Source organism: Loxodonta africana, chromosome 2 (genome assembly GCF_030014295.1).
Source record: "Loxodonta africana isolate mLoxAfr1 chromosome 2, mLoxAfr1.hap2, whole genome shotgun sequence".
In the NCBI taxonomy this organism is placed as follows: Eukaryota; Metazoa; Chordata; class Mammalia; order Proboscidea; family Elephantidae; genus Loxodonta; species Loxodonta africana.
In genome coordinates, this window is record NC_087343.1 from 63,480,625 (window position 1) to 63,494,766 (window position 14,142).

Consider the following 14,142-nt stretch of genomic DNA (forward strand, 5'->3'; position numbering starts at 1 on the left):
AAAAAACTGCCAACACTGGACTGCATTTTCATATGGCTACAGTTCTGGGGCACCTAGAAGCTGCTGCACATGCCGATGAAGATGTAATCTCCCATTGGCCAGAGTCCCCACCTGACTTGGCCATTTCTATGACCTGCCTGGGCCCTGCTGATATGTGAGTTGGAACCTCTACTGAGTGAGTCCTGAAATGGGGAGTGACAGAATCAAAAGAGGACTTTTGCTATGCCATCTCTGAGCCATGGGTAGGACTGGCTGATGAACTTGAATCAGACATGCCCATTATTATCTGCTGTCCAAGTCCACACATGGATGGATGAAGACCTGTGTGAGGTTAAGATAGCCAGAGATATTTGGAGAATTTTTCCCCCTTTTCCTTTCCTGACTTTGTATTTCCATACCATCTGTAGTCTGTGGAAATCTCTCAGTGGTAAGAAAATAGTCCAGTCTGGTGATTTAGGAATAAAAAAAGAAGATTCTGGTTATTTTTTTAATTGAAACATCATGCAAAACTTATGTTCAACAATGGGCAGATGGTGAGTACAGTATTGAAAATATAATAGATGGTCTCCTTTCTTTTACTCTGAAACCAGAATAAAATTAAAGTTTTAATCATTCCAGAAAGGATATATGTTAATTAAAATTGAAAGATGAATGAGGAAAAGTTTTCTTTAAGCTCTTTAAAACAATTTCACTCGGTAAGCCCCAGGGTTGGATTATTATTTTTATTCTATTATTTAGGGGTGCTGCCTTGTGGGACTTAGTGTTTCAGATTCTGGATAGTGATCTGTTTAGATTGAAGATATCATAAGGCGTTTTCCACCTTTGATGCTCTGAAATGGTTTCCTTCTAGTTGCTGAAATATAGTCTGTCATTTTGGCTGCCAACCAGAACCACGGAGCCCCACAATCTGTAGTGGCAGATAAATGACAGCAGATGGAAACAAGCTTGCATCCTGTTTCACCAGCAAGCTTTCAGCCTTTGAAGAAGGGATGTGCCCCTGAAGCATTATGCAGGTTGTTCATCCAGCGTCAGTGTCACTGTCACAGCTGGTGAAAGGGAAACTGGCAAATCACTATACATAGTAGGCAAAATGCCACCCTCACAGATTCCTCTAGGCATATCCTCTTCACTCACATCTTATCTTTTTGCCGAGGGCAGGCTTCTGGGCCTAGATGTCTTGCTTGCCTGGAATTGTCTTGCCCAGTGTGTAGACGGATAATTAATATTATCATTGAAGCATGCCATGTCATTAACAGTCATTCCCTTAGTGCTATCAGTACACTAGGAAATGAACACAAATGTGAAATTACAACTTATCATCATATACTATATTACAGGTTCACTATACTATGCAATGACTTTTAAAATTACTATTATTAGAAATGATAAAAGCAAACAGTTACAAATCTTCAAAATATATTACCTTTTAAATCCTCACAACAACCTTATGAGTGTAGCATTACCAATCTCAATTTTGATTTAAGAGTTTTTAATTTAGGAGTTATTACTCAAAGTTAGTAATAATAATAATAGCTAGCATAAGAATGTTTACTATGTATTAGGTATTACTATGTTGTTGTTGTTGTTAGGTGCCTTTGAGTCAGTTCCAATACATAGCAACCCTATGTACAGCAGAATGAAACACTGCCCTGTCCTATACCATCCTCACAACTATTGCTACGTTTGAGCCCATTGTTGCAGCCACTGCATCAATCGATCTCGTTGAGGGGCTTCCTCTTTTTTTGCTGACCTTACCAAGCATGATGTCCTTCTCCAGAGACCGATCTCTCCCGATAACTTGTCCAAAGTATATTAAGGCAGAGCCTTGCCATTCTCGCTTCCAAGGAGCACTCTGGTTGGACTTCTTCCAAGACAGATTTGTTCATTCTTCTGGCAGTCCGCAGTATATTCCATATTCTTCACCAACACCAGAATTCAAAGGCATCGTCTCTTCTTTGGTCTTCCTTTTTCATTGTCCAGCTTTTGCTTGCATATGAGGCTATTGAAAATACCATGGCTGGGGTCAGGCACACCTTAGTATTCAAGGTGATATCTCCGCTTTTTAACACTTTAAAGAGGTCTTTTGCAGCAGATTTGCCCAGTCCAATACATTTTTTGATTTCTTGACTGCTGCATCCATGAGCATTGATTGTGGATCCAAGTAAAATGAAATCCTCCACCACTTTAATTATTTCTCCACTTATCATTGTTACTTATTGGTCCTGTAGTGAGAACTTTTGTTTTCTTTATATTGACGTCCAATCCATACTGAAGGCTATAGTCTTTGATCTTCATCAGTAAGTGCTTCAAGTGTAAAAGGAGACTACCTGTTACATTTTTGGTGCTGTACTGACCGTCTGCCCATTGTTGAAGATAAATTTTGCTTCAAGTCGTCTTTGCTTTCGGTAAGCAAGGTTGTATGATCTGCATATCCCAGGTTGTTAATGAGTCTTCCTCCAATCCCGATGCCATGATCTTCTTCATATAGTCCAGCTTCTCGGACTATGTGCTCAGTATAGAGATTGAATAAGTATGATGAAAGGACACAATCCTGACACACACCTTTTCTGATTTTAAACCATGCAATATCCCTGCGTTCTGTTCAAACAACTGCCTTTTGGACTATGTACAGGTTCTGCATGAGCACAATTAAGTATTCTGGAATTCCCATCCTTCACAATAGGTATTACTATAAATACATGTATTATATTTGTGTGTGTGTGTTTGTGTTTAATCCTAACAACAGTTCTGTGAGTTTGTGTTATCTTTCTCATTTAGAAATGCGTATGATAACAGTAATAATTAAATATTGATAAAACTAGTAATAACAGCTAACATTGTATGTTTAATATGCACTGGGCATTATAGACATTATCTCTTTTAGTCTTCAAATGGAGTTGACATTACTATCTGGTTTTAGAAATGAGGAAACTGTAAGAATCCAAGAACAAACAAGTAGTAAGTGGAAACCTGGTTTTTTAGCTCAGATACTGGGTCAAAGCCTGGACCCTCTGCCAGTGTGCTATAGTGTAGGCAACACATTCTGGAAACATAGGTACAAGGTGAGATACCACTTGTGACCACCAGTAGTTAATACAGGGTAACGTGTATTTTATAACATATTGCCTCAGTTAGAAAACACAATTTAACATCTGTTTTCTGACGGCCAACTACATACAAAGCTGTGTGCCAAGCAATGAAAGAAATGAAAAAAAAAAAAGGGTTAAGAAACAGGTGCCATCCTCAAAGGAACTTGTACTCCCATTAAAAAAAAAAAAAAAAAGGAGACAAATGTGTACGTGAGCAATGCAAGAGAGTGAAAGAGGTGAGCAGAGCTGGGGTGGGTGTTGGAGAACAATTGTTACAAGATGAAGCTCTGGGGTTAGTACATTGAAATATCTGAGGTTCTCACGGACTATTTGTTCCTCTCTACTGACTTGACTCCAGTTACATTTAGCTGCGTTGATGCTGCTCCTGCAGCTGCTGATTTTCGCAGTTAACAGAAAAGGAAGGAGGAGCAGAGCAAGAGCATTGGCTGTTACTGCTCAGCAAGGGAACCGTACAGCTCTAGAGGGAAACATCTGAACGTTTATGAGGCTCTGTTTATTTACTTGGTTCTAGGCACACCTGTTTTTCGGGAAGCCTGGCAGTCCAATGAGCAGAATAGACTCCCTGCACACTAGAAAGTCCTCCCCTTGGACAAAGCACAGGGCTTTTCTGCCAAACCTAGGAGCTCTCGTGGCATGTGTGCTGCCAACCACCTGAAGGCCAAAAAGATTTTCTGGATGTTTTTCAGGCAAAGGCAATTCTAAGGCTGCAAGGAACAGCCTGGGTCGTGATAATTCTGAGAGACAATTTACAGTTACAGTGTAGCTGTAAAGAAGTCAGATGTACTCTGCAAGCTGTGCACACAAAATCAACTTATTTACGCCCCCTTTTCACTCAAGTAGGGTGAACAGTTGCATGGAAACCACTCCTCTGAAACAAGATTGCTTCATTTAAAGTGTGAATTTAACAACTCATTACAATGACTTTTTTTAAAATTCTGATCATTCTACGTAAGTATCCTGCCTACCAGTGAAAAGACTGGAGGTAGAGAGCAGTCTATGGCCGTACTACCCTCTATGCCCCGGATCCGTCTGATCTCAAAAGCTAAGCAGGGTCAGGCCTGGTTAATACTTGGATGGGAAACCTCCTGGGAATACCAGGCTCTGTAGGCTTTTAGGATAGCTTGGTGGCATAGTGGCTAAGTGCTATGGCTGCTAACCAAAGGTCGCCAGTTCAAATCCACCAGGTGCTCCTTGGAAACTCTATGGGGCAGTTCTACTCTGTCCTGTAGGGTCGCTATGAGTCAGAATCGACCCAATGGCAATGGGTTAGAAAGTAGCAGTTATGTATCATCTTTAGAGTGATAGGACAATAGGGTGATCTATACCTGAACAGCGCGTCATGTAAGAAGAGGTGAGGACAAACTGCCTTTGACATCTGCCCCTCACTCATCATCAGCATTGATCTGCCGGTCTGACTGATCATATGTTCATGTCTCCTTCTTCTCCAGAAAGATCAGGGGAAGCCAGCCTTACCTCTGCCAATAAAAAGCACCACTAATCCCTGCTCTACCCTTAGTGGTGACGTTAAACCTACCAAATATTAAAAAATAGATGGAATATTTCCCTCAAATAGCAAGTTCAGTCCAGGACCTTTAACTATGATCATGCTAATAAACATAGGACATTTATCATATTTGAAATTTGATTGTTTTGGGTTCGTTTTTAAATTTACAAAAAATTATTTAAATATACACTTATTATATTAAAAAAAAAAAAATTGCCATTGAGGTGATTCCAACTTATAGACACCCTACAGGACAGAGTAGAACTGCCCCGTAGAGTTTCCAAGGAGCCCCTGGCAGATTCGAACTCCTGGCCCTTTGGTTAGCAGCTGTAGCACTTAAACACTATGCCACCAGGGCTTCCCATACACATGCATATTATAATAAATAGGAAACCCTGGTGCTGTAGTGATTAAGTGCTACATCGGCTCATCAAAAGCTCAGCTTATAGCGACCCTACAGAACAGGGTAGAACTGCCCCATAGAGTTTTCAAGGAGCACCTGGTGGATTCGAACTGCTGAGCTTTTGATGAGCAGATGTAGCACTTAATCACTACGCCACCAGGGTTTCCTATTTATTATAACATGCATGTGTATAGGAAGCCCTGGTGGCATAGTGGTTAAGTGCTACGGCTGCTAACCAAGGGATCAGGAGTTTGAATCTGCTTGGAAACTCTATGGGGCAGTTCTACTCTGTCCTATAGGGTCGCTATGAGTCAGAATTGACTTGACAGCCCTGGGTTTGTTTGTGTCTTTTTTTTTTTTTTTTTGGTATGTGTATATATATATGTACTTTTTTTTTTTTTTTTCTTTGCAAATTGTATAACACAAGGCTTAGAACAAGGAACAGGAATCCTTGGTGCCACGCCTCCCACCAGGACTCTCTTAAACTCTTAGTCCTTTCTTGTGCTATTTAATTCCATACTTCTAATTGACTCCCCATTAAAAAGATGAGGATTTCACACTCTTTTCACCATCTCACCTCTCCCCTACATCTCTCCTTCCAATATAGTTACAAAAAAAGTGTTGGTTAAATGAATTCACATTCTACTTTACTATCCCTGAGAAATAATGGTAATTGATAAGCCAAATAGTATTCCATGATTTTTTTTAATTGAACAATCTTTTTTTTTTCCCCTGAGCTATCTATTTTTTTATTTTTTTGATTTGATTAAATATTACAGGAGATTATCATCAATTCTTCCAGAGCTTTCCAAAGAAATTTGGCCTGGTCGAACACATCAATTTTTTTTTATGGTCAAACATATGAATTATTTTATTGGCTCCTTTTTTTTTTTTTTACTTGGAGATATGCCTTCCCTAGCCTTCTGTTGTCATCCTGGTTCAATCTCGACCAGTTTCTTTCTATGGACTACTGGAGAAATGTCATTGAGGAACTTTCGTTCATCTCACTTGTATTTTGTTTTTTGCCTGTTTCATAAGTCCCATGACTTCCTCCTACCTGGTTTATGCTCTTTTGGGGAAGAAAACTTCTTTAATACCTTGAATAGAGAAAGTAAAAAAATAAATAAATAAAACTTTTCAGATATCAAATGTTTGAAGGGCTTTTTATTCACCCTCACAGCTGATGATTGAGCTGGGTTTGGGATTCCAGATTGAAAACCATTTTCATTGAGAATTTTGAACACATTGCTTTATCATGCTCTAGGCATCAATGCTGTTATCTTGAGAACCCAAATCAATTCCACAAAAAGCTGATCAGAAATGTAGTCTGTGAGATTTTTCTTCTATTCTAGAAGCTTTTAGGCAGTGGCATCACTAGGGTTGGCATCACCCAGTACAGTAATTCATGGTGTCACTCCCCTCCCATGGACCTCCTCCCATACTAGACCATACAGAATCCTTAGTAATGTTTTTTGTACAAGTATTACTCATTAATTATAATTCCCATATATCACTCCTTCTTTTCCTTCAATTACTACTTTATTCTCCAAAAAAAGTTATTGATATAGGTTAACAAATACTAATTACCAAAATATTGTAGCTAAAACACCAGAAAATTTGATCACAAGTGCCTGTAAAAAGCCTAGATCTTTCAGTGAGAGATTTTTACAGGATCCTTTAAAATACAAAATGTTTGCCATCTTCTCAATGGTGATTCCTCTTCATAGACTTAAAAGAATGTTTCCAAGAGGGTACTGAAGTATCTTTTAGCTTATAAGCAATGCTTCTCACCTGTATTTTTAAAGTATCACTTTTTTTTTTTTTTTAACCAAGAAGTTGGGTTATAAAGCTTGCCTCATATTAATTTTCTTACTACCATTTCATTTCAGGGACTATACTAACTCAACTTTCAAAAGTGAAGAGTTGAAGAGCATTACAACATTTCCTTCTGCTAGTCTTACACACCCACATCTACGCTCTCCTTAGAGCAAGCTGAAGAACCCTGGGGCGGGGGAAGAACTGTTCAAGCGCAGGAGCTAAGAAGAGCTAAGTTGTGCAGTGCCCAGCAAAGCTCCAACAGGTCTGGCCCCTGGCTCTCCTCACTCAGCAAACACACAGATTTGAAGAGCACTGCCACATCTCTTGCTTCTATGGAGCATTGATCCATGGAAAACTATTAATGATTAACCCACAGTTAAGCAATATACTGAGTGTTTGTTGCTTTATACTGGTAATCTACACCTCAACCATTTATATAAATCACATGCCGAATGAATACAAAGCAACAAGTAAATGATTATTTCATTGACTGGTAAGTTATTCTGGTCCTTCACTCAGATATGAGGATCCATTTGGCTCAAACCTGAAACTCATCAGCGAGAAGGTATAACCTGCTATCCCTGGAATCTTCTGTGCTTATATCTCCCTGCCTCTTATTGACTATAGGAAATCCTTCTCTGTGTATAAGGATATCACCCTTAGTTTAAGATGATAGTCTTCCAAATTTGACTTTACTCTGTATCCTTCATAGGCCGTTTCTATATTTTAACATAACTGGCACTGTATTATGGTCCAGATATGAAAATCAGCCAAACTTATACTTATCTGTCTGATGTTAGAGGGCATTTGAGGAAAAATAATCTAAATTTTAGGATTTTCCAGTAAGAACACTGTTGCCTGCAACAAAAACTTCTGGTAAATACAGTATAAGTTGCTTCAGTATATTCCTGCTCCACGTCTGTATCTCTCACTGCCAACCTATCCAGCACTCACTCCCAGCCTATCCTGCACTCACCTTTCCTTCTCAGTCTGCTCTCCTGAACAGGACTCACACATTTCTTTTCAGGACAATGTTATTTTTTTCATTTGTCTAAACTCAGAACCTTAGAGTCACTGCTATTCAGTATATATACTGTATTTACCAATAGACTGTTTTTGTTCTTTTTTGGGAAAAAGGAATTCAGGAGACATTTGCTATCCTTGAACACCATGCTGAGTAGCCTAACACAAACGTCATGGTTGTCTTGTTGGAGGCATTCATTACTTGCCTCCCATGCTATGCAATATCCTTCCTGTCACCCTCTCCCCTCACCTCTCTCTGACCTCTGAACCTGCATACAATTGCATGTAGATCCAATGGACAGGTGGTCAGCATACATACTCATCTAGGCAGAAAATCACATGGATATAATATGTGGGATAGAATAAAATCAGACAGATTTGGGAAAGACGTAACCATTTCAAAAGCTGATACATTTGGAAGGGACTCAAACTCTCTAGCTCTCAGTTCTTCATGGATAAAATAGGGACATTATCAACTTCCTCATAGGATGGTGCTTTCTCATAGAGATTAAATGAGCCAATTCATGGAAAAGTGCCTAGAACCTGTCTCATTCTTTTGATATTTATAAATGTAACTGTATGTGTCTGTACAGGCGTGTTCTCTCTTCAACTAAGTCATGTATAGACACTCGTAGTCTAGTGTAGAAACAAAGTGTATATTCTATAAAAATCCAAATAACAATAAAAACATAAAAATGCTACATGATTAAATGTCTTAAGCCTGCACTGAAAATATCAGATCTTATGTACTCTACCTGGGCAGCTACCTTTCACTGAATCTTCACAACATGCCAGTACATGCATTATTCTTATTACTTAGAAGAGCCCTGAAAGTTATGTTTTCTCAATTTCACTACAGAGATGAGGAGTGGAACCTTCAGAGATGGCCAGGAAATGGGGTTTGAACCCAGATCCACTTGGGCCCAAAGCCTAACCTTCTTCCTTTAGGCCATGTAATCCTGCTCTCCAACGTGGTAGACTACATGATGTTCATGGCAGATGGCTGAACTGGGCCTTGAAGAAAGGGTAGAATTTGGGTGGGTAGAGAAAAGAGCAGGCACACTTCAGGACTGGGATGATGTGAGCCAAGGTGTGGTATGAAAGCATACACGTAAAACAGAGATAAACCAGAGTATCCAGAAAGAGGATCTATGTAAACGAGAAACAGGAGATAGGGCCAGAAAATTAGGCTGAGGATGATTGTGGAGGCCTTGACAGACAAAGAAGTGTCAATTGCTAGCTCATACACACAAAAAAATGAGGATCTATTGAAGATACACTGTGCTGGGTTCTGGAAATATCAAGACAAAAAAAGCAAAACAAAACAAAACCATAGCCCCTGTCCTTGTGGTGCTTGGGCTCCACCTACCCCAGTACATGGAATACGTGTTCTGGGGCTGGGGTATGTTCGTATGGAGGACTGTGCAGCACAGGGAGGACGGCTGTCATTTGGACTTTGCATAGAAAGCCATCAAGAAAGCCTTCATAAAAAGGCTGGTTTTATTCTGAAAGTAATGGGCAGTGAAGAAAGGACTTGAACAGTGGAGTTATATGATAAAAAATACAATTTTCAGAAGCTAATTTAACAGCAGCAAAGAGCAGACACAAAGCAGGGTGATCATTAGAGACTAGACACTGGGGATAATTAAATAGGAGGTCATTGCAGCTGTCTAGGTAAGAGGAGAGGGCAGAAGCCCCGGAAATGCAAAGGAAGAAAAGCCTGAGCTATTACAAGGAAAAACTCAAGAGGACGTGAAGACCCACTGTGGGGGTGACAGTGAGGCACTCAGCAATGACTCTCGGATTCTGAGTTTAGGTAAATGGGAAAGAATAACACTGTCTGAAGACAAATGTGTGAGCTCTGTTCAGGAGGGCAGATTCGGAAAGAAAGGTGATGCAGGTTAGGTTGGCAGTGAGCGGTACGGATCTGGAGCAGGAAGAGCTGCCATTCCTGCATTTTGTCCAGTGTCTGTCTGCTTACGAATCCAAAACATGTGAGGTCTACTACTGTCATACACTCAGAGCTGTAAACGGAATAATTAAAAGCAAATACGTGATGGTAATAAAAACAATAATAATCAAGGTTACCATTTGTTGAGGGCTTATTGTGTACCAGGCATTGTGCTAAGTGTTTTATAGGTAGTGGCATGATTTCACTTAATCCTCCATTTTACAGATGAGGAAACTGAGGCACAGAAAGAGGAAATATCTTGCCCAAAATAACACCGTCAATAAGTAGCAGAGCTTGAGTTCAAACCCAGATGATTTCAATATGGATTGTCCAGTATGGAAGCAATCAGTATATGGGCTATAGATCTTTAGAAAGGTAGCTAGCTAAGACTGAGGAACTAAATTTTTAGTCTTATTTGATTTTTATTAACTAAAATGTAAATTTAAAAACTGATAGTCAATTCAGTTAGTGGAAAACGTTTAAGTACATTTGGAATAACTTAGGGAAGTAAATCCATATTTTCAATTGTAAATTTTATGAAATTTAAATAAGGATCAAGTATGAGGGATAAAAATTTACCATCCAAACTGATATGCCAAAATTTTTAAATATACGTGGGATTTCAAAGACTTAGTATGAAAAAAGAATGTTAACTATCTCATTAATAATTTAAATACTGATTATAAGATAAAATGACAAAATTTTGATACAGTAGGTTAAACAAAATTATAATGTTGCAGGTAATTTTACCTGTTTCTTTTTTACCTTTTTAATGTGGCTACCAGAAAATTTAAAATTACAGATGTGGCTCACATACTCCTATCAGCCAGCGCTGGTCTAAATACATAAATAATAGGCCAACTCCAACTGCATGATAAGAGGAATTACAGAGTTAATGGGACACATTATTCCTTTTCCCATTCTGGATGCCTATTTTTTAGAAATGTCTGCAGAGAATACTTAAAAAAAAAAATTTATCTAACTCAGTTGGACAGTAGGCTCTAGAACTGATTACATTGTTCATCTCCCCCTCTTTTGTCTAGGTAAACTCTGACAGTTCTCAGGCAAAACAAACTACCCTTTCTTGATGTTTTTTATATTTGTTCACTCTTCAAGGAGAATTATTTTGCTCATAGATATTGTCTTTCAACCACAAGTTCTGTCCTCAAGTCAGCCTCAAACTGAAACCTATTTTATCAGAGAATCCCCAGGGAAGAGACCAGTAAGCTCCTTAGTGCTATCCTGGGAAAATAATAACCTAGATAACTAGGAGCTAGTTAATACAAAGGTAGTATCATCTGTTGTTGTTAGGTACTGTTGGGTCCATTTTCAACTCATAGCAACCCAATGTGACAGAGTAAAACCGCCTCATAGGGTTTCCTAGACTGTAGTCTTCACAGAAGCAGACGGCCAGGTCTTTCTTCCCAGAGTCACTGGGTGGGTTTGAACCTTCAATGTGCCACTAGGGCTCCTTATAACCTTGTATTTCTGGATTCTTTTATGGGGGAGTGTAGTCTGACAGTGAAACTTAAGCTGTGTGTTTACAACTGTTGGCAATACTGTGATGTTTTCTAAAAGTTACATGTGTGATAAAGATAGAACATTTTAATTAAAGGGGAAGGAAAAGGGTGGCAGTTAAACACTTGAGAATCTTTGGGTATTGCAAAATTTAAGACAGTTTTATTTATCAAGATAAGAAATCTAAAGTTCTACTAATTATCAGGCATTCAGTGTGCACGAACCAATACGTCCTCAAGGTTAGAATCATCCAGATGTTTTAAACTGGTCAGAGTAAACATCTGACTCGTTCCAGGTTCACCACCATACTTTCACTCAGAAGTAGAACATTCACGTCTACTCGCAATCTGAGAGAACCAGGGCCTTATCTATTCTCTATGCCAGTTGTCTTAACATACTTAGCAGCCACCCATAGAATAATTCAGGTCATTAGATTTGTAGTTAAACGCCATAACAAAAAACTCTGATCAAATTAAATTACATATTGATATGATACATGTATGAAATATTTACAACATCCAAGTGCTACCCCAACTTCAGGAATATTTTATATGAAATATTAATGCAACATTAAGCAAGACTTAAGTATCTGCCTCACTTCTTTTTCATTTCTAATTACCGTATTAATGCACCCTTTGTAACAATTCTCTATAAAGGAGATCTTAAGCAATAAATTCCCCAGGGATATTTACTTACAAATTATGTATGGCATGTATCATATTAAAAGGATGCATGGAATACCAAAGAACCATAATCTATAGCTTATAGGAATGAGTTCCTCATCTGTGATGGAAATGAAAAGTAACTTCCCTGGCTAAGAGAAAAAGAGAGCTTGGGGAAAAAGACAAACAAATCCATTAGAGAGGACAGTAAATTCATTTGAAACAGCCTCAGCAAAATGCCCAAGCTCTTGGGAAAATAATGTGTCTACCAACTAATAAAACTGTTTTCAAAACTACTAAAAGGGAACAACACAAAAATCCATATAGTCAAATAAGACAACAGTGTCCCTATTGGATTTCCAGTAAGAAATGTTCAGCTAAAAAAAAAAAAAAAAAACAGCTATTTTAACTTTTTTTTTTTTTTTTATTATTACAAGCAACAGAATAAAAAAAGATAGAAAACTCAGCTCATTGTGTGGCCCTGAACATATTTCTCTCCAGTGACTGGGTAATGGTACCTTATTTTTTGTTGGTTCCTTCTCTGTTCTACTCTGTAATTCCAAAATTATGTAGTTCAACAAGTCCCTAACCAGTAAGCCAATTTCGGTTGGTTTCTGGCAGTTGTAACACTTAAACATTTTCATTTAATATTTATCACAGAGAATATAGAAGAAGAGATGATCTGTGTCTTGGTGGTAATCTTTACTTTTTGTAATGCCATTTGTTGGTTAAGTGTCAAGATTCCATACCAGGGTTAATGATGATTTGATTTGACTTTTATTAAAAATGAATGTAAATTTAAAGATGAATGTCATTTTACAGAGTACTTGCAATTTATGTACCTTACAATTGACCCAAGATCTGAGTGATCTCAGCAATAAAATACTTAGGAACAAATTCTGACTAGTTTGAGCTTTTTTGTAAATTATTTATCATCCATTAAAACTACATTCAGAGATCATCATGATATATGACAGGGCAAAAGTAAAGCTCTGAATTAGAAACACACAAATGAATTTAAAAAAAATTGATTCTGACTTTGAAAAACATTATGCTTTATCCATTAAGTCAAAATCTAACCCATAGAACTGCCTGCCTACAGAGAATGTGGTGTTTCGACCTATCGTCCCTACTATGTGAAAAACCTGAAAGGCAGGACTCCCCCATCCAGAGAGTTCAGCAGCTTGGGAAGTATAATTTAGGCAGCAGTAGACAAGCCAGTTTGCCTCTTACACCCAAGCTGCGTTCCCAGGATCTGTATCATTAACAAAGGTGATGCTTTGAAAAAAAAAAAAAAACTAACCCGTACATGTAAATGTTTCCCAGGATCTTTGCTTGGCCACCTTTTGTGTTCACACCTCCAACCCTGACCTCTTCTCTTTTCTTTTTTTAATATTTCTATCTGCACATCTGCATCTTTTTCTCCTGGAAAATTCTCAAACTCAGTTTATCCATCGATAAGTCATTATCTTCACTCTAGGACCTGCTTTCCCTCTTCCTACCACCTATTTTTTCTGTTAACTGTGCAACTGTTCTGTCAGGAATCTGGATGTCATCCTGGAAACAGCAACCCTTTTCTTCTGCCAGTTTTCAAGTCTTGCCAGTCCTTCCTTCCCAATGTTTCTATCCATTTTCTTACTATCGTGCACCACTCTATGTTAGGCCCTAATTACCTGTTCTCTTTAAAAAAACAAAGCAACTTTTTCTCATATATTTTATAGCCACTGAGGAAGATACAGAATACACAATAATATTAAAAAATGACAAAAATAATACTGTACTCCAACACCTTGTGTGAACTACTACCCTGTTACCCCTAGAGGAGGTTATCGTCATAAGACCTCCACTGGTCTCCTCACCCTGCTCCAAATTATGTTTTCATTGATCCCACTTTATTCTTTCTTAAGCAAAGCTAAGATCATAGAATTCCTCTGCTCAAGAATCTTCAGTAGCATACCTTGGCTTAAAAAACATTCCATAGTTTAGCCTTCATGGCCCTAAAAATATTGTCTCACTCTTCCTGAATTCAACTTTATTTCCCCCAGTTTCTTCTCAAGTCCATTAAATTTAGCCACAAGCATTTTTTTTTCTATCAACGTTCACTTGTTTTTCTACATCCATGCCTTTGCCAGTTGTTCTCCCATCCTGAAATG

At 38.3% G+C, this 14,142-nt stretch overlaps 1 protein-coding gene and 1 pseudogene across 6 annotated transcripts in view; one reads left to right on the forward strand and one right to left on the reverse strand.

Annotated features, from left to right (window-relative positions):
* PDE4D (phosphodiesterase 4D) overlaps positions 1 to 14,142 on the reverse strand; it is a 1,416,439-nt gene that overhangs the window by 467,513 nt on the left and 934,784 nt on the right. The gene's annotated exons all lie outside the window — the stretch shown is intronic.
* On the forward strand, positions 4,103 to 4,220 carry LOC111750009 (5S ribosomal RNA; annotated as a pseudogene).